Source organism: Microcaecilia unicolor, chromosome 4 (genome assembly GCF_901765095.1).
Source record: "Microcaecilia unicolor chromosome 4, aMicUni1.1, whole genome shotgun sequence".
NCBI classification, from domain to species: domain Eukaryota; kingdom Metazoa; phylum Chordata; class Amphibia; order Gymnophiona; family Siphonopidae; genus Microcaecilia; species Microcaecilia unicolor.
The window spans coordinates 316,095,279-316,108,253 of NC_044034.1; the positions used below are offsets into that span (position 1 = coordinate 316,095,279).

Genomic DNA, 12,975 nt, shown 5'->3' on the forward strand with positions numbered 1-12,975 from the left:
GGTAAAAGGCAAATCATTATTAATGAGGAAAAAGTCAAAATGCCGCGGACACGAGGGCTGCTGAATCAGGCCCTGTTCTGGTCCTGACAGTCTGCTCCTGCTGAGCTGAGCAGCGGTTCCGCACTACTTCCGGGGTCTTGCCACAGTGTTCCTTCCATTAAACAGCTAAGGACAGTTAAAAACAAAACAAGAAATTGTGGCCCGCGGGGTGAGATGTGTACAATGATTTCAGGCATTTTCAGCCCCATAGCCAGACTTGGTATTTTGGATGAGCCCTTCCACGTGCATGTGCCCCCCCCCCCCAACCACACACCACAAATATCTTTCAGGAGATATTTTTTAAGAACATAAGAGTTTGTTTTTTCACCTATCCCACATCTTCTCCGGAGTGCAGATGCTGGGACCAGGGGCGTAGCCAGACTTTGACGGGAGGGGGGTCCAGAGCCCAAGGTGAGGGGGCACATTTTAGCCCGCCACCGCCGACCCCCCCCTCACCCGCTACTGCCAACTTTCTGCCGCTGCCGCAACCCTCTTGATCCCCCCTTCCCGCCGCCAACCCTCTCCCACCGCATACCTTTGCTGGTGGGGGACCCCAACCCTCGCCAGCCGAAGTCCTCTTCTCGGCCACGTGGCGTTGCCGAATGATCTGATCAAGTTTGAGTCTGTTTCTATGCGTGCGTCTGACGTCGACGTCAGACGCACGAACAGAAACTTGATCAGATCATTCAGCAAGCAATGCTGCACGGCCGAGGAGAGAACTTTGGCTGACAGGGGTTGGGGTCCCCCACCAGCAAAGTTACGTTACGGTGGTGGGGGAGGGTTGGTGCGGGAAGGGGGGGTGGAGAGGGTCACGGCAGGGGGGTCCAGGGCCAAATCTACGGGGGTCCAGGCCCCAGTGCCCCAAAATTAGCTATGCCCCTGGCTGGGACACTGCAGAGGAGAGGGGGGAAGAGAGCAGTGTGGCACAGTGGTGTAGCTATGGGGGGCCACGGGGGCCTGGGCCCCCTCAAACTGGCTCCGGGACCCACGGTTTGGCATGCTCAGTTTCATTAAAACTGAAAGCAGGACAGGGCGCCAGCAATGTAAGACCAGCGCGGGATAGACGCCTTAGCTTCACCTAAAGTTGTGCAGCGCAAGTATAACCTATTTTACATCTATATATCCTGCAGCCTGACCTTGGGGACTGTGGCATTGGGGGGGTCATAGTCCTTGCATTCAGCATCTGAACAATCTGATGCATCTCCACCCAGTGCAGCAGAGAACAGGGTGGCAATGATGGGGTGCACAAGCAGCCCTAAGGAGGGGGACAGCAGCAGAGGCTCAAGGGAGAGTTTTTGTTGTCCCTTGAAGCTGCCTAGACGAGGCTTCGGCCAAGAAGCCTCTAGCCTGGATCACAACAGGAAAATGGGAGGCTGACGATCCTGTGCTCTGGAGCAGCAAACCAGATCTCCCCACTGATTTTTCAACAGCAGTGAGTTAAAACAGACAAGGCTGTGAGCCAGTATGCACTCAGAGACCCACATATGGTCCACCTGCTGCTCAAGTGTCCTTGGTAATAGGAAGCTGGGTGCAGGCACCAGCTCTCAGACTATTGTTTTCTACCACTGCTGAAAGACGGTGGCATTTGAACTTGTGCCACCCTTTCTGTCTTATGAGCCCTACTGGGCACCGTCAGGGTGGGGAAGAGATTCTTGTTATGGGCATCTTGGTGGTCTTGCTGTCGCACACCACATCAAAGGCTCTGTCACAATTTTTGCATGGTAAAGTAAAAGTGCAGGCCACACTTCCAGTTGGTACATCTTGTATTTCTCAGGTACAGGCTTGCTTCCTGTCTCACCAACAAGCTCTTTCTTTCTCTTTACTTTCTATTTCCTTCCTCCTGTTTCTTGCTTTGCGTTCACTTGGTTTCTCTGCTGCACTGGTTTGGTCTTTCTTACACTGCTACCAACCTCTTGCCTCACTCCAGCATACCCTATCACCACTGAAAGTTGTTTTAAGGCAGTGGGAGAGAGCTTGCATAGGGGAAGCCAAAATAATAGGACAAATTTCATGACCAAAGGAAATAGCAAATGAAAAAAAAAGCAAAAAATAAAAAATAAAAAACCCCAACAAACCTCATATCCTACAATATGTGTTCCCCCATGAATGCTTTATTAGCAGGAAAATGTAGGTCTCATAACTTTATTAGCAGGATGGGCTCATGGCATTAACAGTAATTGAAATAAAATGTGGAAAATAATTTTCTGTTAAAAAAAATGTACAAATAGCATCTGAACCTGATCTTTAAATCTGGCCTTTAGTAATTTACTTGCTATTTTCCCCAAAGTGTAAATATTCTCGTAGTGCCAAAGAATGTATCATGTGTTAATCAGGCCTGCGAGTAGAAAGGTAAATATGGAGCTCTGTTTTAAACTTGTGCCAAATAAATCGCCATCCCCTCACTTGACAGAGCACTAAGCTTCTGCTCAGTTTTGACTATTATGTCCCTCTGAGAAATTGTTTTCTCAGGTTTCCCACAGGTGGTATAAAGATGCAGAGATTTAATTTCATGTGCTCAGAAATAAGGATATAATTGTCCTATTGAAATGCCTGTTGCAGGGTGAAGTCCCTTTATTTTACCTTTTCATGGCTGACTTTTTCTCCTGTCCTCGCACAATGTTGGGGGGTCCGGGGTGGTGAGGGTGGAGGGCACCCCACAATCCTCCTCTCCTGATAGTACGCTTGGTGGGACAGGATCCATTTGACAGTGGCCTGCCACATCTGCCAACACTACCCTAACTAAACCACTTTCAAAAGGAAATGATTTTAAAAGAGTATGACACTTTGAGGGATAAAAGCACTCAGCAGTGTTCACAGTGTTTAACCTGTGCTTTATCTTTCTTGCCAGATAAAACTAAAACTTATAAAGACAGACACAGACGTATAAGCATTTTTGCTTTACCTTTCATGATTGCTTTCTGATTTGGTTTTATTTCTGCATCTTCTTCATGCTCGTCTTACTGGTTTTATTGGTAACAGTTGTATGCTTTTTGCAGTGTTTTAAAGGAAGATGCTATGTCTTGTGTTATGGCTGTAATCTATATTTTAACAAGTTTCCTTCCTCTGGGCCTGATCATGAGCTGTTCATGCTCTCATCATGTTTTACATGCATGCTTGCAAAGCCTGCCTTGGACAGTCAGTTGTCCATGTTTTGTTTATATCTACCAGTGGACACCTGCATGAGGATCTGATGAAGATTCAGTTGTCCATGTTTTTCTTATATGTATCAGTGGGCTGCCTGCATAGGGCTTTGATGAGAAGCTGTCAGAAGCTAAGAACATTAATACCTAAGCTTGAAAATGTTTCATTTCATTTTTTCCCCCATTATTTATTTTGAAACTAAATGAAAAGATGTGAATAAATGTATTTAGGAATATTTTCCACCACAGATTTGTAGATGGTGTGGGGATATTTTTTGGTGAGGTTCTATTGGGGGCAGGATTGAGAAAAGTACAGGTGTGGTGTATGGGGATGTGCATGTGTATAGATAAGATGTATTTTGGAAGTGTGGGTGTAAGGGCTATAGGGTTTCATGGTGGTAGTGCCAGCAGTGTGTCAGTTTTACTGAGGACTTGGAGTATTGTGTTCAGATTTGGAGGCTGCATCTTGCTAAGGATATAAAAAGATTAGACGCGGTCTTGAGGAAGGCGATAAAAATGATAAGGAGTTTGAGCCAAAAGACATATGAGAAAAGACTGGAAGACCCGAATATGTATAGCCTAGAGGAAAAAGGAACAAGGAAGATATGATACAGACATTTAAATACTTGAAAGGTATTAATATAGGAACAAATCTCTTCCATAGAAGGGGAGGGGATGGTAAAACTAGAGGACATGAACTGAGGTTGCAGGGTGGTAGACTTAGAAGAAATGTCAGGAAATGTTTTTTTCACAGAGAGGGTGGTTGATGCCTGGAATGCCCTCCCGAGGGAGGTGGTAGAGACAAAAAACAGTGACAGAATTCAAAAAGGAGTGGGATGAACACAGAGGAACTCTATTTAGAAAACAGATGGTATAAAACAAAAATAAAAAGTTTAGGATTGGTTGGAAAGGGCTTCAATGGCAACTTCAGTAGCTGGAACCTAGGACATTGCTGGGCACACTTTTACGGTCTGGGTCCCGCAAATGACAAGACGTATTCGGATAGGCTGGAGTGGGCTTTGACGGCAACTCCAGTAGGTGGAACATAAGGACAGAGGCATGCGGACATCTACGGTCTATGTCCCAGAAACACCAAAGAAAGACTCATGAAAAAGTATGTAATATCACATTCATTTGTTGATTTAAGCATGAATTGATAATGAGTGTGACTGTTGGGTAGACTGGATGGACCAGTCAGGTCTTTATCTGCTGTCACTTACTATGTTATGTTACCTTTACTGTGATAGGAATGAGCCTCACTTGTAAGCCAGGGTTGGTTGGAAATAGCAGTAAATTGGAGAGATTTTTGATACTGCTTGTCTCAACATTTTTATTAAACCAAAGAGCTCGTTCTGGAATTCATAAGGCGTAAGATATTTGTTCAGGTAATATATCAAAATGTACTTGGAAATTTTTTTTAATCAGGCTAGTGGTGCCCGATATATTTGGGGCAAATTTTATATCTTTTTGCCACATTTTCTTGGTCTGTGATTGCATTGGGCTGTGTGTAGTGTGGGAGTGGTTCAATCTGTGGCATATGTTTTTGAATCAGTTGATGGTTGTGTGGATAGAAAGTGGTTGTGTAGGGATTGTAAATATATAGGGAATGTGGAATTAATATGTTTTGGGGTGTAGTTGTGAGGTGGGGTTGTATGTGTGGGTATATAGGGATGTTATGTGTGTTTTTGATGGACGTGGGGAGGTGTGTGCATAGGAGTACCTGTTAGGGGGTATGAGAGTCAAGACATTCTCCATGGCAGCACCTGATCAGCACAGCTGGGCAACTGCTGATTAACAAATGCATTTCTGGCAGGCCATTTCCACCATGTCTGTGTAAATGAAGAGACTGACACCTGCTTTTGCTATCACTGAGCATACATGTGATAATTACAGACAAGAGGTAGTACAGCATTGGGATTTAATTTGACCCTGTCTGGTCAGTCGGGCTGCTCAACTGGGGCAATCAAGATCTCCTGGGCATCCAACTCCTCTTCACCCACACACCTGCCACAGCACACGAGGGGCTAGAGCAAGGATCTGGACCAGGGAGTGTTGCAGAATTGCTGTAACATGTTAAGCAACTGGTTCTGACTCTACTGGGGGCCAATGGGGGTAGACGTGTGGTTGGAATTGTAAGCTAGTTAAGGTGGGGGGGGGGGGTGGTGTGGCTGAGATAGATGGGTACTAGAGATTTGGGGACTGAAGGATGGAGGGCTACCAGAAGTCTGAAGTGGAATCATGTGCCCCTCCCCCGTCTGTTGTTGTCGCCGAAAACCTTAGATCAAAGGTTCTCAACAGTTCTTAGGACACACCCAGCTTAAGAGAATTAAATGTTGTTTAATAGTAATACCTAACTATGATGACTAAATATATACATTTTCTCGTTGAAATTCCAAAGCAGTTTCTGAGAAAATGGCAAAACCCTCTAGGGGGCTGTAGAGTTTGTGAAATAATCACAGATTGGACAGCAGTATCTCTGTTTTGTTTATGGTAGGATAGAGGTTGGAGAAGGTACATGTTTTTTCCTTTGAAGGTTGTAGAGGGGGTGGGGTAGACTGAGGTACATGGGATGAAGTAGATAATTGGCAACACTAACAGGCAACATACCAAGACTGGTGGTGGCCAGTAGAATTACAGCAATTTCTATATTTTTCTACCACATTTTCTTGGTCTCTGACTAAATCTATATTTGTTGGTAACCTTCTCTTACTCCAATGTAGTTTAGATAGTCACTTCAATTAATAATGCTCTTGTACTTTTCTTATTTATTTATTAGGATTTATTTAACACCTTTTTAAAGACATTCACCCAAGGCAGTGTATAAGATCAATCTGGACATAGGGCAAAGACAATTTGAACAGAAAACAAATCAAATGGTGTGTATACTATTACAATATTGATGCAATAAATCATCTTAATGTAAGTAGAGGTGGAACGTGTAGACCACAGTGTCTAGTTTTCTTGTTTGACTTTTAGGTCAGTTGGGTATCGGGATTAAAAGTTGTGTTTGTTCTTTTCTTTAATGATTTGTTTTTGTTTTTCTGGTTCAGTGGGGCCAAAGGTGTGGTTTACTGGACAGGTGAAGCTTGGCTATATAATTGACCTAGGGCTTTCTTTGTTAATTCCATTATTTTATACTTGATTCTGTGTATTTTTATTTTTTTTTTTGGCTTTGGGGATTTTGTCTACTTTTATGTTGGATATATTGTATATATTTAATTTTTGTACATCTCTTTGTGCAGTCCCTGTTTTTGAGGCTGGGAATGTGGTCAAGTATTTTAACTAAAAATAAATATCACCCCCCACCTAACCCACAGATTCATCTCCGAGCCACCCCCGAAACGTCCCCCATAGTCAGAATCCAAATAAAGCAAGAGAGATCCTCAGCTGTTCCTTCCATACTGGTGCTGTACTTCAAACTGGCACTGGCTAAGCCATTTTGGAGCATGGCTGCGCTACAAAATGGAATTGGCCTGTTTGTGCTTGTATCAAGCATTATAGAAAAATCTTAGTTTTTGGTTTTTAAACTAAAATGCATTAAGCAGCTAGCATGGGTTTTACCACTTGGTAGCTGTTAGCTTGGAGCCACATTAGGGGTGAGTTGTAGGAAAAAGGGATGAAGAAGAGGAGTTAAGGCAGGCTATTTTGTGACTGGGAGGGACGTGGCCGGGCCACCGGACCACCAGGGCATTTTTTAAGGTTAGGGGTGGAGGCAAGCTGGGACTGATGCTTGGGGGGAGGCCCATTAGAGCATCAGGCATTGTTGTTAGGGGCAAATCATCCAGGGCAGGGTGGTCAGGTTGGAGGGAGAGAAGGGGTGCCACTAAACACTTCTTCTCTCAACCAACCTTTCTAACACTGCCCCAGACCTGGTGGAAAGTTTCCGGCACTAAACACACCTGAGAAACTTTTTTGGGGGAAAGGGGGGCATAGCTGCAGGGTAGTTAATGACCGCATTTAAATGTGGTTGAAACCATTTATGAATGCCGCCCTGTCTAACCTATGTGCAAACCCAGCGTTAGCAGCCTGTTAATACCAGTGGTACTTTTATTTATTTGTTGCATTTGTATCCCACATTTTCCCACCTATTTGCAGCCTCAATGTGGCTTACAATGTTCAGTTATGGCATTCTTTTCTTGACTGTTTGCTTATCTAAATTACCTGCCATAGTTCTTGACTGATTTGTTGCTGTCTTGTCCTGGAGGCACACCATGCCAGTCTAGTTTTCAGAATATCAATAACAAATATGCATGAGAGAGATTTGCATACCCTGGGAAGCCAACCATGCACATTCAGTGGGGCTATCCAGAAAACTAGTCTGGTTGGGTTTGTCTCCAGGACTGCATTAGGAGGCTGTCAAAGGCACAGACTTCTCCCTTCCAGCATGGGGTTACTGGATATTACATATCAACATTATTCTTCATGGTTACAGGAATAACAGCACCACAAGCAGCGTCCATCACTAAGAACAGAACATAAGCATTGCCATACTGGGACAGACCAAAGGTCCATCAAGTCCACAATCCTGTTTCCAACAGTGGCCAATCCAGGTCACAAAGTATCTGGACTGGCCACTGAACTTCTTTCATTGTCTTCTTTCACTTGTGCTGAAACATTTGTTTGGAAAGCTCTAATCACCATGTGTGTTTTCTATCTTAATTTCTATTTGACAGTACTTTCATTGAATGGCATTTTGTCTCGTGTTTCTTCCAAACAATGAAAAGGGACATAACTTCCTCAGTGCTTTGTGTAGACCAAGTAAATAAATAGTAAAGAAGGGGAAGAATTTGCTGAATGGGGAACATGAGTGTTCTGCTAAAATGCACTTTGGCACGCTACTAGAGCTGGAAGACCTTTGAAGAGTGGCTCTGGCATGAGGAGAGGGCCTAGAAATACACTAAGGTAAATGAAACAGGAGAACTGACTGTCAGTATGAGCAAGACAGCACACAAAGCTCCTCAAATTCACGGTAATTGCATGGTTCCAAAAAGCACATAGCTGGCAATTTTTTAAGAGGACGCTTCATTGTAGGCGCCTTGATGCTGCACCATGAGAGTCTATTCTATAATGGTATCTGGGTAGTATGACCTGCTATCAGCTTGCTGTACATTTAGCCATAGATCTGGTGTAACTGAAGTTATCCCCTGGATCCTATATAGTGCGCCTAGCGATCCGCACCAAAATCCATGTGTATTCTGCAACAATGTGCATAACTTAATTGGCTTAACAAGCTAATCAGTGTTGATAACAGCTCTTAAAAAGCTATAATGAGCACTAAATAGTAATAAATAAAATTTCTGTGCACAGCTCGCTAAGCGCATTCTGTAATGCAGTGCACCTAACTTCTAACGTGTGCAGGCAAAAAGGGGCATGATTATGGGTGTTCTGAAATTTACACGCTAAATTATAGAATATGGCCCAGTGTGCCTAAATCTACGCACTGGGATTTATGCCACATTTTTTGTTGGTGTAAATAGATATCAACTAAGCGTATTCTATACACTGCGACTAAATCTAAGAGCCACTTATAGAATATGCTTAGTCGGCACTGTTTTTTGCGCCATATATAGAATCTCCCCCATGTGCATGAGCCCCACCCATGCTCTATCCACATGTACATACGCCCTTGCATTTGCACACTGTAGCACTTAATCACTCTCTTATAGAATAGTGTCTAGGGTGCCAACGTATAAACTCCCGGATTCTATATATGGCGCCTGAAAATCCGCACAGAAACTGAAGCGTATTCTATAACAATGCACATAATTGGTTAACTAGCTAATCAGCACTGTTGAATGTTAACAAGCAATTATCAGCACTAATTGGCATTAATTGAGATTTATGAGCACAACTCTCTTAAGTTTATTCTATAACATGGTGTGCCTAAATTCTAAGGTCGCATAGTTTGAAAAGGGGGCATGGCCGTGGGCGGGACATGGGTGTTTGTAAAATCTATGCACATTATTATAGAATACGCCTGATTTGTGCCTAATTTAGGCATCGGCATTTCTACCAAGTAAAACATGGCCTAAATGGATGTAACCAAATTTAGTCATGTGGCGCACTGCTTGATGTATTCTATATATGGAAATATAAGTCTATTCTGTAAAATTTAGGTGTACTTTAGAGAATATGCAAATATGCATAGGCGTAATTTTTATCCACGCGGATTTTTCAGGCGCCATATATAGAATCTAGCCTATAAGAGCTAATCTTTTTGAGCATATACCTAACCGCAAGCACCTAGTTACAGTGCCCAGCCTTGAGTCAGAGATATGTCCAGGTCTACGTTATTGTACTGTATCTATTCTTGGACTGCTTGTTCATTTCCAAAGGCCAAAGATTTAGAATACTAGTTAATTGGTGCTTTGAGTAATGTAGATTATAGCAAAATTCCAGTCATTGTGCTTGGTTTGAGAGATTACCTAGTTCTGTTTGACCAACCAGTTGAAAGTAATATCACTAGTATCCTTACAAGACATTGTTAGCTGCATTTACTATATTAACTTGTTAAGCACTCATGAGTTTATCATTGCAAGCTTTCTTCGCTCATAGACAGTGGAATGGGTGACCACCATTTCCCTTTTCAAGCTTAAGAGACTGGTGCATATCAGCCAGTCAATATCAGATTCCCCACCCCATTACTCTGTAAATAAAATAATTTGAATTCACAGCAGAAAAACTCAGGGTTGGTCCTGGAAGCTGCCTGTGCTTATGACCATGACTATATGACCAGAACAGTGAGTGTATCTGTGACTCATGGGAAACACACTGAAGTAGGCGTCAAATGTGATGCAGTTTTCAAAAAAATTTTAATGTGTGTGAACGATACTGGACTGAGAGTTCTAGTAGCAGAAGTTCCTTAGAGCAGTTACAGCATGTATCACTCTCTACAAACCTCTCCACATTCTCCTGCTAGTAGACTGCAGCAGTGTTTTCTGACTCTGGCTTAGAGGCTCACCTTCAGAGTGCAGAAGTAGCTTAGTGGTTAAGACACTGGGCTTGACATCCAAGGGTAGCTGGTTTAAGTTTCCCTCAGAAGTGCAAAACATTTAGTAGCCTGCTTTTTATTTCTTCTGCAGTCTATGTACCGTGTGTGGCAAGACAGTTTAGGATGGGCTGGAAAGGACTAGGATAAGCAGCATAAAATGTGTTGTTCTGTTTTGGGATCTTGTCAGGTACTTGTAACCTCGATTGGCCACTGTTGGAAACAGGATGCTGGGCTTCATGGACTTTTAGTCCATCCCAGTATGGCAATACTTATGTACTTATGACTTCGCTCTGTGTCCCATATATGGCAAAGACAGTTTGGGATAGGCTGGAGAGGGCTTCGGTGGCAACTTCAGTAGCTGGAATGTGAGGACAGGGCTGAGGCATGCCTAACACATGGGCGTCCTCAGCCGATAATGGAAAAAAGAAGGGCGTCCCTGATGAGCACTTGGCTGACTTTACTTGGTCCATTTTTTTCTTGCGACCAAGCCTAAAAAAGGTGCCCAAACTGACCAGATGACCACCGGAGGGAATTGGGGATGACCTCCCCTTACTCCCCCAGTGGTCACAAACCCCCACCCACCCTAAAAAAAACTTAATTTTTTTTTTTTTTGCCATCCTCAAATGTTATACCCAGCTCCATGACAGCAGTATGCAGGTCCCTGGAGCAGTTTTAATAAGATATCACCTAAGTGTTCTCATGCATAACTGGAAAGAGAACATTCACCTGGGAGGGGCATGGGTATTCCCACTGCTCTTGCACGTGATTTATAGAATTCCCATATTGCCGCACACAACTGCCATGTTTAGGCGTGACCATCTACACCAGCCATAGACGTGGCATAAGTGTCGCATCTAATGTTAGGCACTTAACTGGGTACTTAAGCTAATACTTTACAACTGATTTGATGCACAAACTTGTCATTATAGAATACTAGTTGAGTGCCCAAATGTTTGGCACCTAAGTTTTAGCATCCTTTAGGGAATTGACCCCGTTATGTCCAGGATCTTTGCACGTAACTGTGGCAATCACTTCATTCACAAAATACAATATTGTGATATGGAAAATAATCTTATCTAGTTCCAACAACTAGCTGAACTAACTCACCAGCTTTCATTTTGCGAACAGGAACTGTTGCTTCAGGGTCAGCTATTTCTTGCTATCTTCATATGGCAACTCACATGTCTGCAACATGGTAGAAACTGTGTTATAGACGCCTCCAATTCAAAACATCCAGTTGAAGGGTGCCAATCACGAAGCTGCCAATCATTAAACCACCAATCAGTTGCCATCACTAACTAAAAAAAAAAAACTCCAATCAATAGAAGCATTCAAATCAGCAGGTTCTAATGACTTTCAACATGAAAATCCACTCTATTCCAATTGAAGTAAAGCTGTTTTGCACTCATCGCTGTATTGCCGATATTCTGCAAACTTTGCAATTAAGTGGGAGCTCCACGTATATCCCACCGTGTTTACTGCCCCTTGCAAATATGTACTGTGTAAGATAATCGAAATATTTATCAAATAGTGCTTGGGTGGCATACTGGCATATTTGCAAGTATTATAAACATTATGTGCACAGTGATGTGTAAATACTAGTACCTGGTATATAGAATTACCCATATAATAATATACTTATTCCATCACTAGTCAGAAGACACCAAGGTTATTCTCTTTTTCTAGTCTACCTCTTCTTCAACTGCAGCTGAACTCCTTTGTGGAGCACACAAGTTCACTCATGTAATAACCTCTGTCCACAAATTAGAAGACTGGTTACCAATTTCAACCCTCATTTAGTTCAAGCTTCTATTAACTACTACTGCTTAACATTTCTAGAGCACTACTAGGGTTACGCAGCGCTGTACAATTTAACAAAGAGAGACAGTCCCTGCTCAAAGAGCTTACAATCTAATAGACATTAGTATGTAACAGAGTAACGTAGTAGATGACGGCAGAAAAAGACCTGCACGGTCCATCCAGTCTGCCCAACAAGATAACTCATATTTGCTGCTTTTTGTGTATACCCTACTTTGATTTGTACCTGTGCTCTTCAGGGCACAGACCGTATAAGTCTGCCCAGCACTATCCCCGCCTCCCAACCACCAGCCCCTCCTCCCAACCACCGGCTCTGGCACAGACCGTATAAGTCTGCCCAGCACTATCCTCACCTCCCAACCACCAGCCCTGCCTCCCAACCACCGGCTCTGGCACAGACCGAACAAGTCTGTCCAGCACTATCCCCGCCTCCCAACCACCAGTCCCGCTTCCCACCACCGGCTCTGGCACAGACCGTATAAGTCTGCCCAGCACTATCCCCGCCTCCCAAACACCAGCCCCGCCTCCCGATCTTGACTAAGCTCCTGAGGATCCATTCCTTCGGCACAGGATTCCTTTATGCTTATCCCACGCATGTTTGAATTCCGTTATCGTTTTCATTTCCACCACCTCCTGCGGGAGGGCATTCCAAGCATCCACTACTCTCTCCGTGAAAAAATACTTCCTGACATTTTTCTTGAGTCTGCCCCCCTTCAATCTCATTTCATGTCCTCTCGTTCTACCATCTTCCCATCTCCGGAAAAGGTTCGTTTGCGGATTAATACCTTTCAAATATTTGAACGTCTGTATCATATCACCCCTGTTTCTCCTTTCCTCCAGAGTATACATGTTTAGTTCAGCAAGTCTCTCCTCATACGTCTTGTAACGCAAATCCCATACCATTCTCGTAGCTTTTCTTTGCACCTTTTCAATTCTTTTACATCCTTAACAAGGTACGGCCTCCAAAACTGAACACAATACTCCAGG

At 43.5% G+C, this 12,975-nt stretch overlaps 1 protein-coding gene across 1 annotated transcript in view; it reads left to right on the forward strand.

The window, feature by feature from the left end:
* Positions 1-12,975, forward strand: part of ARHGAP25 (Rho GTPase activating protein 25) — a 77,736-nt gene that overhangs the window by 852 nt on the left and 63,909 nt on the right. The gene's annotated exons all lie outside the window — the stretch shown is intronic.